Genomic DNA, 12,086 nt, shown 5'->3' with positions numbered 1-12,086 from the left:
AAGTACTATGAGGATCTATCACATGTATTGGTTTTCAGTTCAGTGCAGTTAGATAAGAATATGGCTTATGAGGAGGAGCCAATGTCCATTTTTGTTAGGTAGGTTTGGAATCTAAGATCAAAGAATATTGCATCAGTGAAGATTAATCGAAGAGGTCAACCAGTTGAGGAGGGGAATTGGGAGACCGATCATGATATGCAGAGCATATATCTTCACCTTTTCTATATCCCATGTATGATTCTAAATTCGTTCAAGAACGAACATTTATTTAAGAGGAGAAGAACGTAATGACCAGACAAGTCATTTTGTGTATTTTGAGTCATGTTCCGCTATTTAATGCATCTCATATGTATATTTGTTGATATGTGACTTGTGGCAATGGTCGGTTTGGTTTCGGAAAGGTTTTGGAGTGAATTGGAACACTTAGTTCTATGGTTAGAAGCTTAAGTTCTAAGAGTTAACCGAGGGTTACTTTGGTGTAAACAACCTCGGATTGGTGACTTGATGATTTCAATAGGTTTATATGGTGATTTTGGACTTAGGAATATGTCTGGATTTGGATTTAGAGGTTCCTAGGTTTATTTGGCTTAAATTGGAGAAAGTGAAAAATTGTTTGGAAAGTTCATAGGTTTGACCGGGAGTTGACTTTGAGGCTATCGAGGTCAGATTATTGTTTTGGGACTTGGAACACGTTCTTTATGTCATTTGGGATTGGTGTGAAAATGTGGGGTTATTCCGAGTTGGTTAGACGTGGTTAGATGTGAGTTTTGAAAGTTGGAAGTTGATTAGTTCATTAAGCTTTAATTGAGGTGTGATTTGTAGTTTTAATGTTACTATGTGTAATTCAAGACCTCATGTAGGTCTGTATTATGTTTTGGTACTAGTTGGTATGTTTGGATGGGGTCCCGAGGGCTCGGGAGTGTTTCGAATGGATTTCGGATCATTTGAGCTTGGTTGGACTGCTCAAGATTTGCTGGTGTCTGGTGTGCTTCGCGATCGTGGAGCGGGTCTTGCAATCGAAGAAGCTTATTTTGGGGTAGTGGCATTTTATTCTTCGCATTTGCAATAGGTGAGTCGCATTTGCAAAGCTCTATGAGCAGTGGCCTCTGCGTTCGCGACCAAGGCATAGCATTCGTGCAGAAGGACGGAAGGCTAGGGAAGACCAGAGCTAAGCTAAGCCTTCGTGTGGGTGAGACCGCATTTGCATAGATTTGAGGTTGCAAGTGCATCGCGTTCATAGGACATAGATCACGTTCGCGATGGGTAACTTCAAGGGTGGAGTTGGTTGTGCTTCGTAAATGCGAGGCTTGGTAGTGTTCGCAAAGGTTATCACTAGGCAGAACTATAATTTCAGGATTTAGACCCATGATTTCATATTTTGAGTCTTAGACTTGGAAATGAGCGACTTGTTTAGGAGATTTTCACACAAGGCAAGAGGGTAAGTGATTTCTACTTAATTTTAACATTATATCTTGTTTACCCATAGATTATGGGATTTGAAGGATAAATTTCGAGATTTTGACTATAGTTTTGGAGAGTAAAAATGAAGATTTGAACCTCGATTTGGTGTCAGATTTGGATGAAACTTGTATATTTGGACTCTTATTCAAATGAATAGTCGGGATTTGTAACTTTTGTTGGGTTCTGGGAAGCGGTCTCGGGTTAACTTTTTGGTTGACTTTTTGAAATTTGATAAAGATTGAAGCTTTATTTCTTGGAATCTATTTATGAGTTTTTTTACTAGATTCGAGTCATTTGGAAGCCGATTCGCGTGGCAGGATTTTAGAGTATTTATTCATACGCTTTGAGATAAGTAAATTGTCTAAATTTGGTTTGAGGGTAATTTCCCTTTTAGCTTTGGTATTTGACATATGTTGGGGGTGATGCACATGCTAGGTGACAGGTTTATATACGTACATCGAGATTATTCATAATCTGGGTAGACCTTAGACTATTATGTACCTTATTTTGCTATCATGCCCCGTTATTTCCGTATTTTCTCTACTTGTATGACTACTTGAGCTATTATTCATGCTAGAAATCGTGTCTAGGCTATGTGATTATCTATTGGAGACATAATAGAGTTATTCTTACTATATTGAGATAATTGCCTTAATTATAGCCAAATTCTCAGTCATTATGTTACATCCGCGTATTATATCTCTATCTCTATGCAATGTTTATATGTTATTGATTCCATTATATGTGTGACGTTGAGTATTGTGAGATGTGAATATTTAGAACTTGAGCGGTTAATGACTAGCCTTGGACGATAGAGCCGATTTGATATTAATAGTGAGATGAAACGTATGCCAACCCCCAACATTGGGTTAAGTGTTATTGATTATGTGTTGATGTGTGCACCAAGCCCCATATTGGGCTAAGTGATATTGATCGTTGACTTAGATCTGATCAGTGCTTAGACAATGACCCGCCCCTCCGAGTGAGGTATTAATCGTGGGCGCAGGCACATGATCATATATATGCTTGAGTGAGGAACTTTTGTCAGGAACCCGTACAGTGCTGAGTGTTGTTGTGTGTGATGATTGAAGAACAGTAGTGTCAGGCACCATCCATGTGTTGAGATTCGATATACCTAATGATTTAACTATGATATTGTTGATTTTAGCATGTATACTTGCCATGCAAGTACCGGGTTATGTTCTTTCCTAATGCTTATTAGTACTTGATGCCTCTATTTGATATGTTGAACTTGAAACACACAGTTAAATTGTTAAAACCATATGTAGGTGATATCTTTGGAAGAATCTATGCATTAACTGATATTCTTGAAATGCATGCTTATTTCTTCTCTTATTTTGAAGATGTCGAACTTGATATTACTTGAGCAATCTTTCCTTTTGTCATTATTATACTATTATTGTTGTTATTGGCTATTGGAATTGAATATTGGACCTTTCCAAGCTTGTCTTTGCTTTCAACCCAAGATTAGGCTTGTTACTTATTGAGTACATGGGGCCGGTTGTACTCTATGTGCAAATCCAGGTACTGCCAAGAAAGGTGATTACTAAAGTGTGGCACCAGTACCCATTTTCTTGGAGATTTCGAGGTAGATGATGTTCCCGTTTTCCGGCCTTGAAGTCCTTTTTCTCTTGGCTTATATTATCATTGTTCTATTATTCAAACAGTATTATATTTGGAGATCAGACTTTATATTTAAATTTTGTAGCGCTCATCTACTCAGTGACACCAGGTCGTGGGATGGTTTTAGTGGTATCATTGTTATTGACTTCAGTTATTTGTGATTATTCTATTGTTGAGACTATTTAATACTGTTATTTGAGTTTATTGATGTTTATTGATTGATGGCTTGACTAACAAGCAATGTTATGTGACGTCACAGATCAGGTAAGAGTTTGGGTCATGACATCGAGTCTCCCCAATACTAGTCACCCCTATTAAAACCACTAGGATTTACGCTTGAATCTGCACAAGAAGTGTAGAAGTATAGTATGAGTACAATCAATCCAATGTACTCGGTAAGTATCGAGCATAGCTTCGATGAGGTAGTGATGAGACAATGATAAAACATTTACCATATAAACTTGTGTAAGTAATAGGAAGGAAGCATTAGCAATAGAGAGAAAAATAAAAGTATAAGATAAAATAAAAGAAATCACAAGGTTTATGGGAATAACAATAAACACCACAAAGGGGAAACAACAACAAGGAATAAGATCAAGACATCATATGTGTTGTGGCATGCAACTCGATCCAAACATCAATATTGTTGTAGCATGAGATCTGATCAAACCAATAAATTGTTACATATGCAACCTGATCCAATCAATATACCGTTGCAGCGTGCAACCCGACCCAATCTCAATAGAAATCCACATGAAAACCAACAAGCAACAAACATGATAAGGAACATGAATAATACTGTGGGGAAAACAAGTAAGCATAATATACCAAGCAAAGGATAAACATGATACACAATTCAAAATTTTAAGATCCATCTCGCTCATATATCCCAGCAAAGCCTCAAAGATAGCTAATAACATGTAAATAAACAAGGAGTCTCACATTCCAACATAGCTTAATATAATAGTACAAGAATTAAACAAGGACATGAAGAAAACTACTTTTACCCGCATGTTTTTCCCCACTACAAATGCATATACACTCGTCACCATGCATATACGCCATCCCCAACACATTTAGCACATAGAAAGTAAGACATCTACAATCTAATTCCCTCAAATTAAGATTAACCATAATATTTACCTCTTTCGGAATAAATCAACAATCCAATACCGCTTTTTCTTTAGAACAAGCTTCCAAACAATTCGAATCTAGTCACATAATACTCAAATAAGTCAAAACAAGCTTAAGGAACCCTCCTAATACTAAAAGGTTATATCTTTAACATATTTGGAAAAGTTAACAAAAAATCTACTCAGGCCTATTTGGTCGAAATCTGAAATCAAGACAAAATTCTAACTATCCATTCATCCTCGAGTCCAATTATGTGATTTATTTCGATATCCGACCTGAAATCGAGGTCTAAATCTCCAAAACATTTATATCTTAAGTTACTACCTAAAATTCTATTTTACTCTTTAAAATCCTAAATTTAGAGATAAAAATCTATGGGGGGTAATGTAAGTTAATCAAAATAAAGTTAAAATCACTAACCTTTGAATTTGAGAAGAAAATTCTCTCAAAAATCACTTCCTAACAAAGTCTAGGTCCAAAAAAATAGAGTAAAATGAGCTAATCTTGGAACCCTCCCCTTTTTAACCAGCTGTAGATATCACAATTACAAAATATTGTTCGCAATTGCGAAGCTTGCAAATACGAACCAGTGGTTGCAGATGCGAGGTTCACCTAAGTCACTAAAGTCGCAAATGCGAGTGAAAGTTCGTAATTGCAAACATCGCAAATGCACTTCCAATTGTGAAGCTGAGCTTCCCTTTCCAAACCTTGCAAATGTGAGTTCTCATTCGCAAATGTGAACCTCGCATTTGCTAGTTGGTCATCGCAAATGTGATGACTGTAGCACCAACAATGGAAAAACTCTAAAAGACTTCTGAAATCAATCTGAAACTCACCCGAGCCCTTTGGGACTCCATTAAAACAAGTCTATAAATCTTACACGAACTCTCTTTTAAGATCAAAACATTAAAATAACACCAAAAATCAACCACCAAAACTCAAGAACTCACATATTCATAACTCAAATTTCCAACTTTCAACTATAAGAACCGAAATGGCCTCGGGTCATCCGGGACCCAAATCAAATATATGTAAACGTCCAAAATCATCATACAGACCTACTGGAATGATTAAAACACTGATTTGAGGTCGTTTACCGAGAATGTTCACGGTGGTCAACTCCGTCAACTTTAAAGCTCTAGAATTGAATTTCTCTATCAAAACACATCTAAACGTTATGGAAATCAAAACGAATCGTATATACAAGTCATAAATTATCAAATGAAGCTATTCAAGTCCTCAAATCACGACAAAGAAATCTAGAACTTAAAACGACCTATCGGGTCGTTACAGAGTCGACATTTTGAGATCGCTTTACTTGCACCTTGGTCTCTGGGCATTTGAATGCTCAAAACTCATGTATTTTGGGGTGGATACACTGGAAAAAGGTCACTGACTAAATAACTACATATCATATCTACTCCCATCAATAATTTTTTCTATGTTCATATTTTAGAAACCTATGAATCACAACCTACTAATATATTCTAGCAATTCTCACAATATGACCGACTCAAAATTAACCTAATAGAAAAGCATGAAGTGTCAGCTTCGTTTCCCTCTGTGGCTATCAAGTAGATCACGTTAAAATCCTTTTATTTGTGTCAATTCATATATTAAAGTAAATGTTTATCACTTATTTCGATTCCAGTACTGTCTGCAAAACGAGAGTGTTGATCTCAAATTCTAGGGAAAATTACTCAATAAGGAACTGTGGAAAATAATATTTGCTAGAATAAATTTTAAAAAGACATAAAGTAGCCATAAAATGTCGGATTTACATCTAGTGAGTCAAAGAAAAAAATTACATAGCGTAAGAGACGAAGTTTGAAATCCCAAAATGGTAGTTAAAAACGAAAATCCGACACCAAGAGTGCAAACGTTAGATTTCAAATTTACTGAATAGTTATTACTGTGAATTGCATGTTACATCGCATAAACGATGTAACGACCCAACCGGTCGTTTAGAGTTATCGAATCTTGTTCTGTGATTGAAGACCTCGAGTAGGTTCATGTGATGTTTATGACTTGCATGTATAGTTGGTTTGTTTCCAAGAGATTCGGGAATGATTTGGAACATTTAGTTCCTAATTAGAGGCTTAAAGTTGCATAGTTCATCTTTATAGCTTTTTCATAGAATGTTTTATATTTTTCACAGGTTTTGGAGACTTAGTTTACACATCAAGATGTAGGTTGAAGACTTCATGCAAGTTGACGAGTTGATTATTATTTTGCAAAGACTGCTAGGCAAAAATTTATACTTTTTGCTATGGATCTTAACTCTTTTACAAAGAGGTTGTGTAAACAATAAACAAAGATATTATTGAAAATTTTGTTGAATCCGATTGATTATAATATTATAAATTGTATCATATTTTAGTGAATAGGATTGAAAAAGATAATATGGGTTGGTGAAGAACTTGCCCTTAAAGATCCTTTAAGGACCAGATTTATTGTCCTTAAAGACCTTTTAGGACCAGTGTAAATGGTCGCCAGTAATCCGAATACACCAAAACAATGACCAAGCACCATATTTAGGGAACAAAAATATGGTCCTTAAACGTATTTTAGGGACAGGAATACTATCGGTCGCTAACTCCCTTTAAGGACCAGATGTGAAACCTCGTCGTTATTAACTTTTGGCGGTGGAGCCTTTAACGACGGGTTGCGGCCAATTTTTTCCGGTCGCTAGTGACATTTAGGGACTAGAATTGGACTTTTAAGGACCATATTTCTCGTCGTTAATGGCCGTTTTTCTTGTAATGTAGAAAATTAGCTAATCATCTAAATTAAGAGTAATAGTAATTAAACCGCTCACATGTCAGATTCTATCAAGTGTAATTATATGCACCTTCAAAATTTGAATCAACAAGGGAAAATTGACTGCAAAAAATATACACAATAATAAATTAGAATGTCAAACAAACAATGTTAGATAGAAGCTGACATTCTTTTTAATCTTGACATAAATTATTTAAAATGAGCAAAACTTTATAAACTGATCATTAAACACAAAGAAATATGAAGCTGGAATTTAACATGGTATGGATCCAAATTCTAGTCTATATATAATGTTGAGATCAGGTATTTAAAGCTAAGCCATAAACAAGTATCAAATGTGCTAATTATATGAAAAGTAGCTTCATATAAACAGGATCAAATCTCAAAATAAACCAGAACACGTAACAATTTTCAAAGATGCACAGTCAAATAAAAAATATAAAACGAAGAAAGAGTCCACAAAATTGATCAAGTCATTGAATGCGGGGAGCATTAGATTAACGGATTTAGTGTGAACTTACATGATCAGTAATCATCAATTAAATATTCAATATGAACTTCATGATAATTTAAGGTATCTCACTTACAAAGATGTCATTATTCCCACTGATGTATTCAATGGCTTTTTTAATTACGGGTGCCATTGATCTTCTGATAACAAGAAACATGTAAACCTTTTTAATTTATACCCCTTCCTTTGCCAGTTTCTCCTAATATTCGTCTAAGTACTTTTTATTTCATGAGTAGTATAAATCGTTGCACCAAAGCTCAACAATTCTTCAACTATGGCATGTCTAGTGCATCAGTAAAGAAGAAGAATCAAAAGTTAATGGACGCTGTAAATGAAATGAATGAACTCCAAAATTTCATACGATAGAAAAAAAAAGAATAATGGATAGGACTTGAAATGTTGCTTACTCTATACCCGTAGTACTCCAATAACAAGGGCAGTTCCTCCATGGAATTACCATTTTTCAGCTCCATTGTTGCTTACTCCATCAGTGGTAAAAATTTCTAACGATAGAAAGAAAGAATACTATAATCTACTACTCAAATTATCAAAAGTATTCTTCAGACTTATATTATTATGTTAAAATAATTAGAGTCACCATTCATTAACCATTAGCGTCAGCTCGTAAATTGCTCTAACATTTCTTAAATCGATATCATGCTTAAGTAAAAATCTGATAAATCTAATGCAGTGGTTTTTACTTAAAAAGACATACTTTTCTGTAAAACGAAGATTCATTCAACACTAGCCCGTTACTATACATAATAGAATCAACTTTATTAAGGCAATAAACTAAAATATTGAGACTTTTAAAGAGTAGGAAAAATGGCACTTGATCTCAAAATGAGCCGATTTCACCCACCAATGCTCAAGGGCAGTGACAATATAGACATAGACAACTGTTAATGACTAAATTGTAACTGGCCAGCACAAGAGTAAAAGAATGATAATGCCAAGTGAACAGAATGAAACCTTAAAAATTTGGTATGACCAACTGAATCAAAATATAACAAGTAGACCAAGACAAAAAGTAATATTCTCCAGTTGGAAACATAAACCAAACTATTAGCTAAGTTATCAACCATTAAAAGGAATACTAAATAGAGCTAGAGCAAAATTTTAGAACTTCACTATTTTGCCACCGGCAGCATGCTTCCTCCTTCCCATCTCATACCCTCCCCTGCCCCCAGAACCATGAAGATGCAGAAGGCACAATCTAGTAGCACGAGTATCCAAATGATATCAAGCATCAACTTATTCCTACTATAAAGAGACTAATTTTAGCACGCAAAACTACAGAAGCAACCATCGTCCAAACAAAGTGGTGTGCGAACTAGAGAATATCAGAATCTAATTAATTGGATTACTCTCACAATAAGACTATAATAAAGAAAGCACCAAAAATCTCAAGCTTCACCCAAACTGTATGACTCTATTGTATCAAATTATGACACTTACACTAGATTCTAGAATCATCATCTCCATCTAGTTCTCAAACATATTCAGGAAAGTATGAACATATACTTACCTAATTAGTGAATCCCAAAAAGAGTATCTCATACTAAAATCACTACACTTTCCCAAAGCTCATCCATGACATAGAACAACGAAAAATTCCAGATCTTCATTATCGCAATTGGCCCACGAGATCTTGGTCTCAAAAAGTTGAGAGTCCTATCATCACGAGCTGTAGGGTGAGTAATTGCTAAGAGGAAACAATACAAACCTAAATGCTCCAAATAATGTAATAAAGGACGAATTCGCCAACTCCCAAAATATATAGCTAGATCTGAAGAAATTTGAGATTTTATTTCGATCTTTCCAGGGTTTGGGGAAACTAGACTTACTCACATGTGATTTACCCTTTTTTTTTTCTCTCGCTAGTATTCTAGAATGGCATACGAAATTATAATCGGCAAACCCTCGCCAATCTTTCATAAATAAATCCCAAAAATAACAAAATATACACTTTTATTAATTACATAGAAAAATAATTTTAACTAGGAAAAAAGAAGAAGAAATCTTTTGATAGAAAAGGACTTATATTTCTTTTGTAGTTTTCGTGCCTAAATCGTCGGCTATGGAACCAATGGAGATCGAGTTTTTAGGAAGATTTCGCAGAGTTTATCTCCAGAACAAGAGGGCTCACATGGGTTAGTAGCATAAATTGTTAGATCGAGTTTATCAAAAAAGGTTCAAGGATTTGAAGAACCAAATTTTGACAAACGAGAGGTTTAATTTGGTAAAAAAGAGAGGCTGAATGTTTTTTTAATTTAATTGTCACTTCGGTAGCGCCTCACTCTCTAGTCTCTCCGCTAATTTTACAGTAGAGACCAGATATTTACTATTTTACAGACCATATTTTGTCTCTTGGTCAATTTAGCTAGAAATAGAATTATGGGCCAGAAATAATCTTGTCCCTATTTATATAAATTTAAGGACCAGGTTTTCTAGTCGTCCTTAATTTTTGGTCCCTAATAAACCTTTTTCTTGCAGTGTTGAAAGAGTTGACCAAAGTCAACATTTTGGTAAACGAGCACGGGTTCATAATTTGAAAGCTTCAATATGTTTGTATGATGATTTTGGACTTGTACGTATGTCCGAATTTGGTCTCGAATAGCCCGAGAAGGATTCACCACTATTGGTTGATAGTTGGCAAATTGAAGAACTTAAGAGTTCATAAGTTTGATTAAGGTTTGACCTTTTGTATTATTGCACTTTGCTTCGTGTTTTGAGCCTTCGAATACGTTCATAAGGTATTTGGACTTGTCGAAATATTTTGGAAGAATCTTGGAGGGCTCAGATATGATTTGAATGTATCTTGTGTAAATTGGAAGCTAGAAGACTTGAGAAAGTTCAATGCTTGATTCTAAATTCTAATGTTGTCATACGTATTTTGAGACTTTGTACAAGTTCGTATAGGGTATGCAGACTAGTTAGGATGACTGGAAAGGGTCCCGGGGACCTCGGGTGAGTTTCGGGGTATTTGGAGAGTGGTTTGAAAGCAAAAAGGTTGCAGAAAAATGCATCAGATGTGGAGGCCAAGGTTGCGTCCACCCTCTGTTGCAGGCCAAGAGGAGTGAAGTGTGGACACTTCACTTCTCATAGTGAATCCGACACCTGAAGCTGAAATTTTAGCTTTTTGCTATAAAATACCATTTCACGCTTGGACTTTACTATAATATTTGGGGAGCTAGGGAGCTCGAATTGAGGCGATTTTCACCTAAGACGATAGGGTAAGTAATTCTCACTCAAATCTATGATTATAACATGAATCTCGTATTAATTTTAGCTCTAAATCAAGGAATCTTAGAGAGAAAAAAGAGGGTTTTGGTTTGAAAGATAAGAAAGTGTATTTTGGATTTTTAAACACCAATTTGGACTCGGGTTTGGAAACTAATATTTAGATTCGTGCAATTACGTCAATGATATTCAACCTTGAATTCAGGTTTTGACCATGTGGGCCCGAGTTGACTTTTGTTAATTTTTTGAAATTTCTTTAAAGATCGAATCTTTATTGATTGGGAGTGCTTCCTTTAGTATTGTTGGACTCCCGTGAGTGATATGTGGCTAGGTTTTGGGAAATTAGAGGTCAAGAACAAAAGAAAATACGTGATTTGGGATTGAAGACTAGCCCGGAGAAGGTAAGTATCTTGCTTAACCTCAACTTGAGGGAATATTTTCTAAAATAAACTTACGTGTTACATGTTATGTGTTTGGGGGTGACGTGTATATGAGGTGATGGGTGTATATGCGGGCATCAAGATTATATCATACTCGGGGTAGATTTTAGGCCTTGTTATGCCTTGTTTTGGTACATGATCTGCTTGTGATATGCTTTAATTGTTTGTATGACTACTTGAGTTTTCTTAGTCATGATAGCTTTATTTGGACATGATGGCTATTTGTATGATGAATTACATGTTGGAGTTGTAGTCATACGTTACACATATGCATACAGCAATGCATAAAGATCATCTCTTCTACACATGCATACATCCATGCATAGTTATTTCTCCGTCTACATGCATCATACATGTTTATCTCTTATTCATATGCATACATATTTGCATATGATTCTCTTATATGGATTGAGATTATGGCACGTAACTTGTCCGTGCGGTTGATATTGTTATGGCACGATGATTTATGTCGTGCGATTATTATGAGATTGATATTATTATGGCACGGTGGCTTATGTTGTGTGGTTATTGTAATATTGATATGTTATAGCACGATGAACGTCTATGTTGGCGCTTGAATATGAATCTGTCTCTTCGGAGTCAGGTGATCACCTATGTTACATTGGGCCCTGTGAGCACAGGTAAATGGACAATGTTGGACCACATGGGATGTGAAGGATATTAGTTATAATACAGTCGTGATCATGCATGATTATATTAGACACGTGTAGAAGCATTCATATAGGTGCTACTTTGTGCATTTCATTTTTCTATGTGGATTTGGCAATTATATTGTGTTTATGCATGAGGCTTGTTAGTAGATTATGGGATACTTGGAGAGTGTCGGACTGATGTACAATCATCACACAGAC

At 35.5% G+C, this 12,086-nt stretch overlaps 1 long non-coding RNA gene across 1 annotated transcript; it reads right to left on the bottom strand.

The window, feature by feature from the left end:
- Positions 1-7,682: 7,682 nt before the first annotated feature.
- Positions 7,683-9,205, bottom strand: LOC107809511 (uncharacterized). Its single transcript, XR_012702035.1, has 3 exons — positions 9,060-9,205; positions 7,939-8,034; positions 7,683-7,814 (listed from the first exon to the last, which is right to left on the bottom strand). It is a non-coding gene; the product is annotated as an uncharacterized LOC107809511 (long non-coding RNA).
- Positions 9,206-12,086: the final 2,881 nt, after the last annotated feature.

The sequence above is a fragment of the Nicotiana tabacum genome, chromosome 18 (assembly GCF_000715075.1).
Source record: "Nicotiana tabacum cultivar K326 chromosome 18, ASM71507v2, whole genome shotgun sequence".
Classification (NCBI taxonomy): Eukaryota; Viridiplantae; Streptophyta; class Magnoliopsida; order Solanales; family Solanaceae; genus Nicotiana; species Nicotiana tabacum.
Note: the sequence above shows the minus strand (reverse complement) of the source record. Positions and strands in the feature narration are given on the sequence as shown.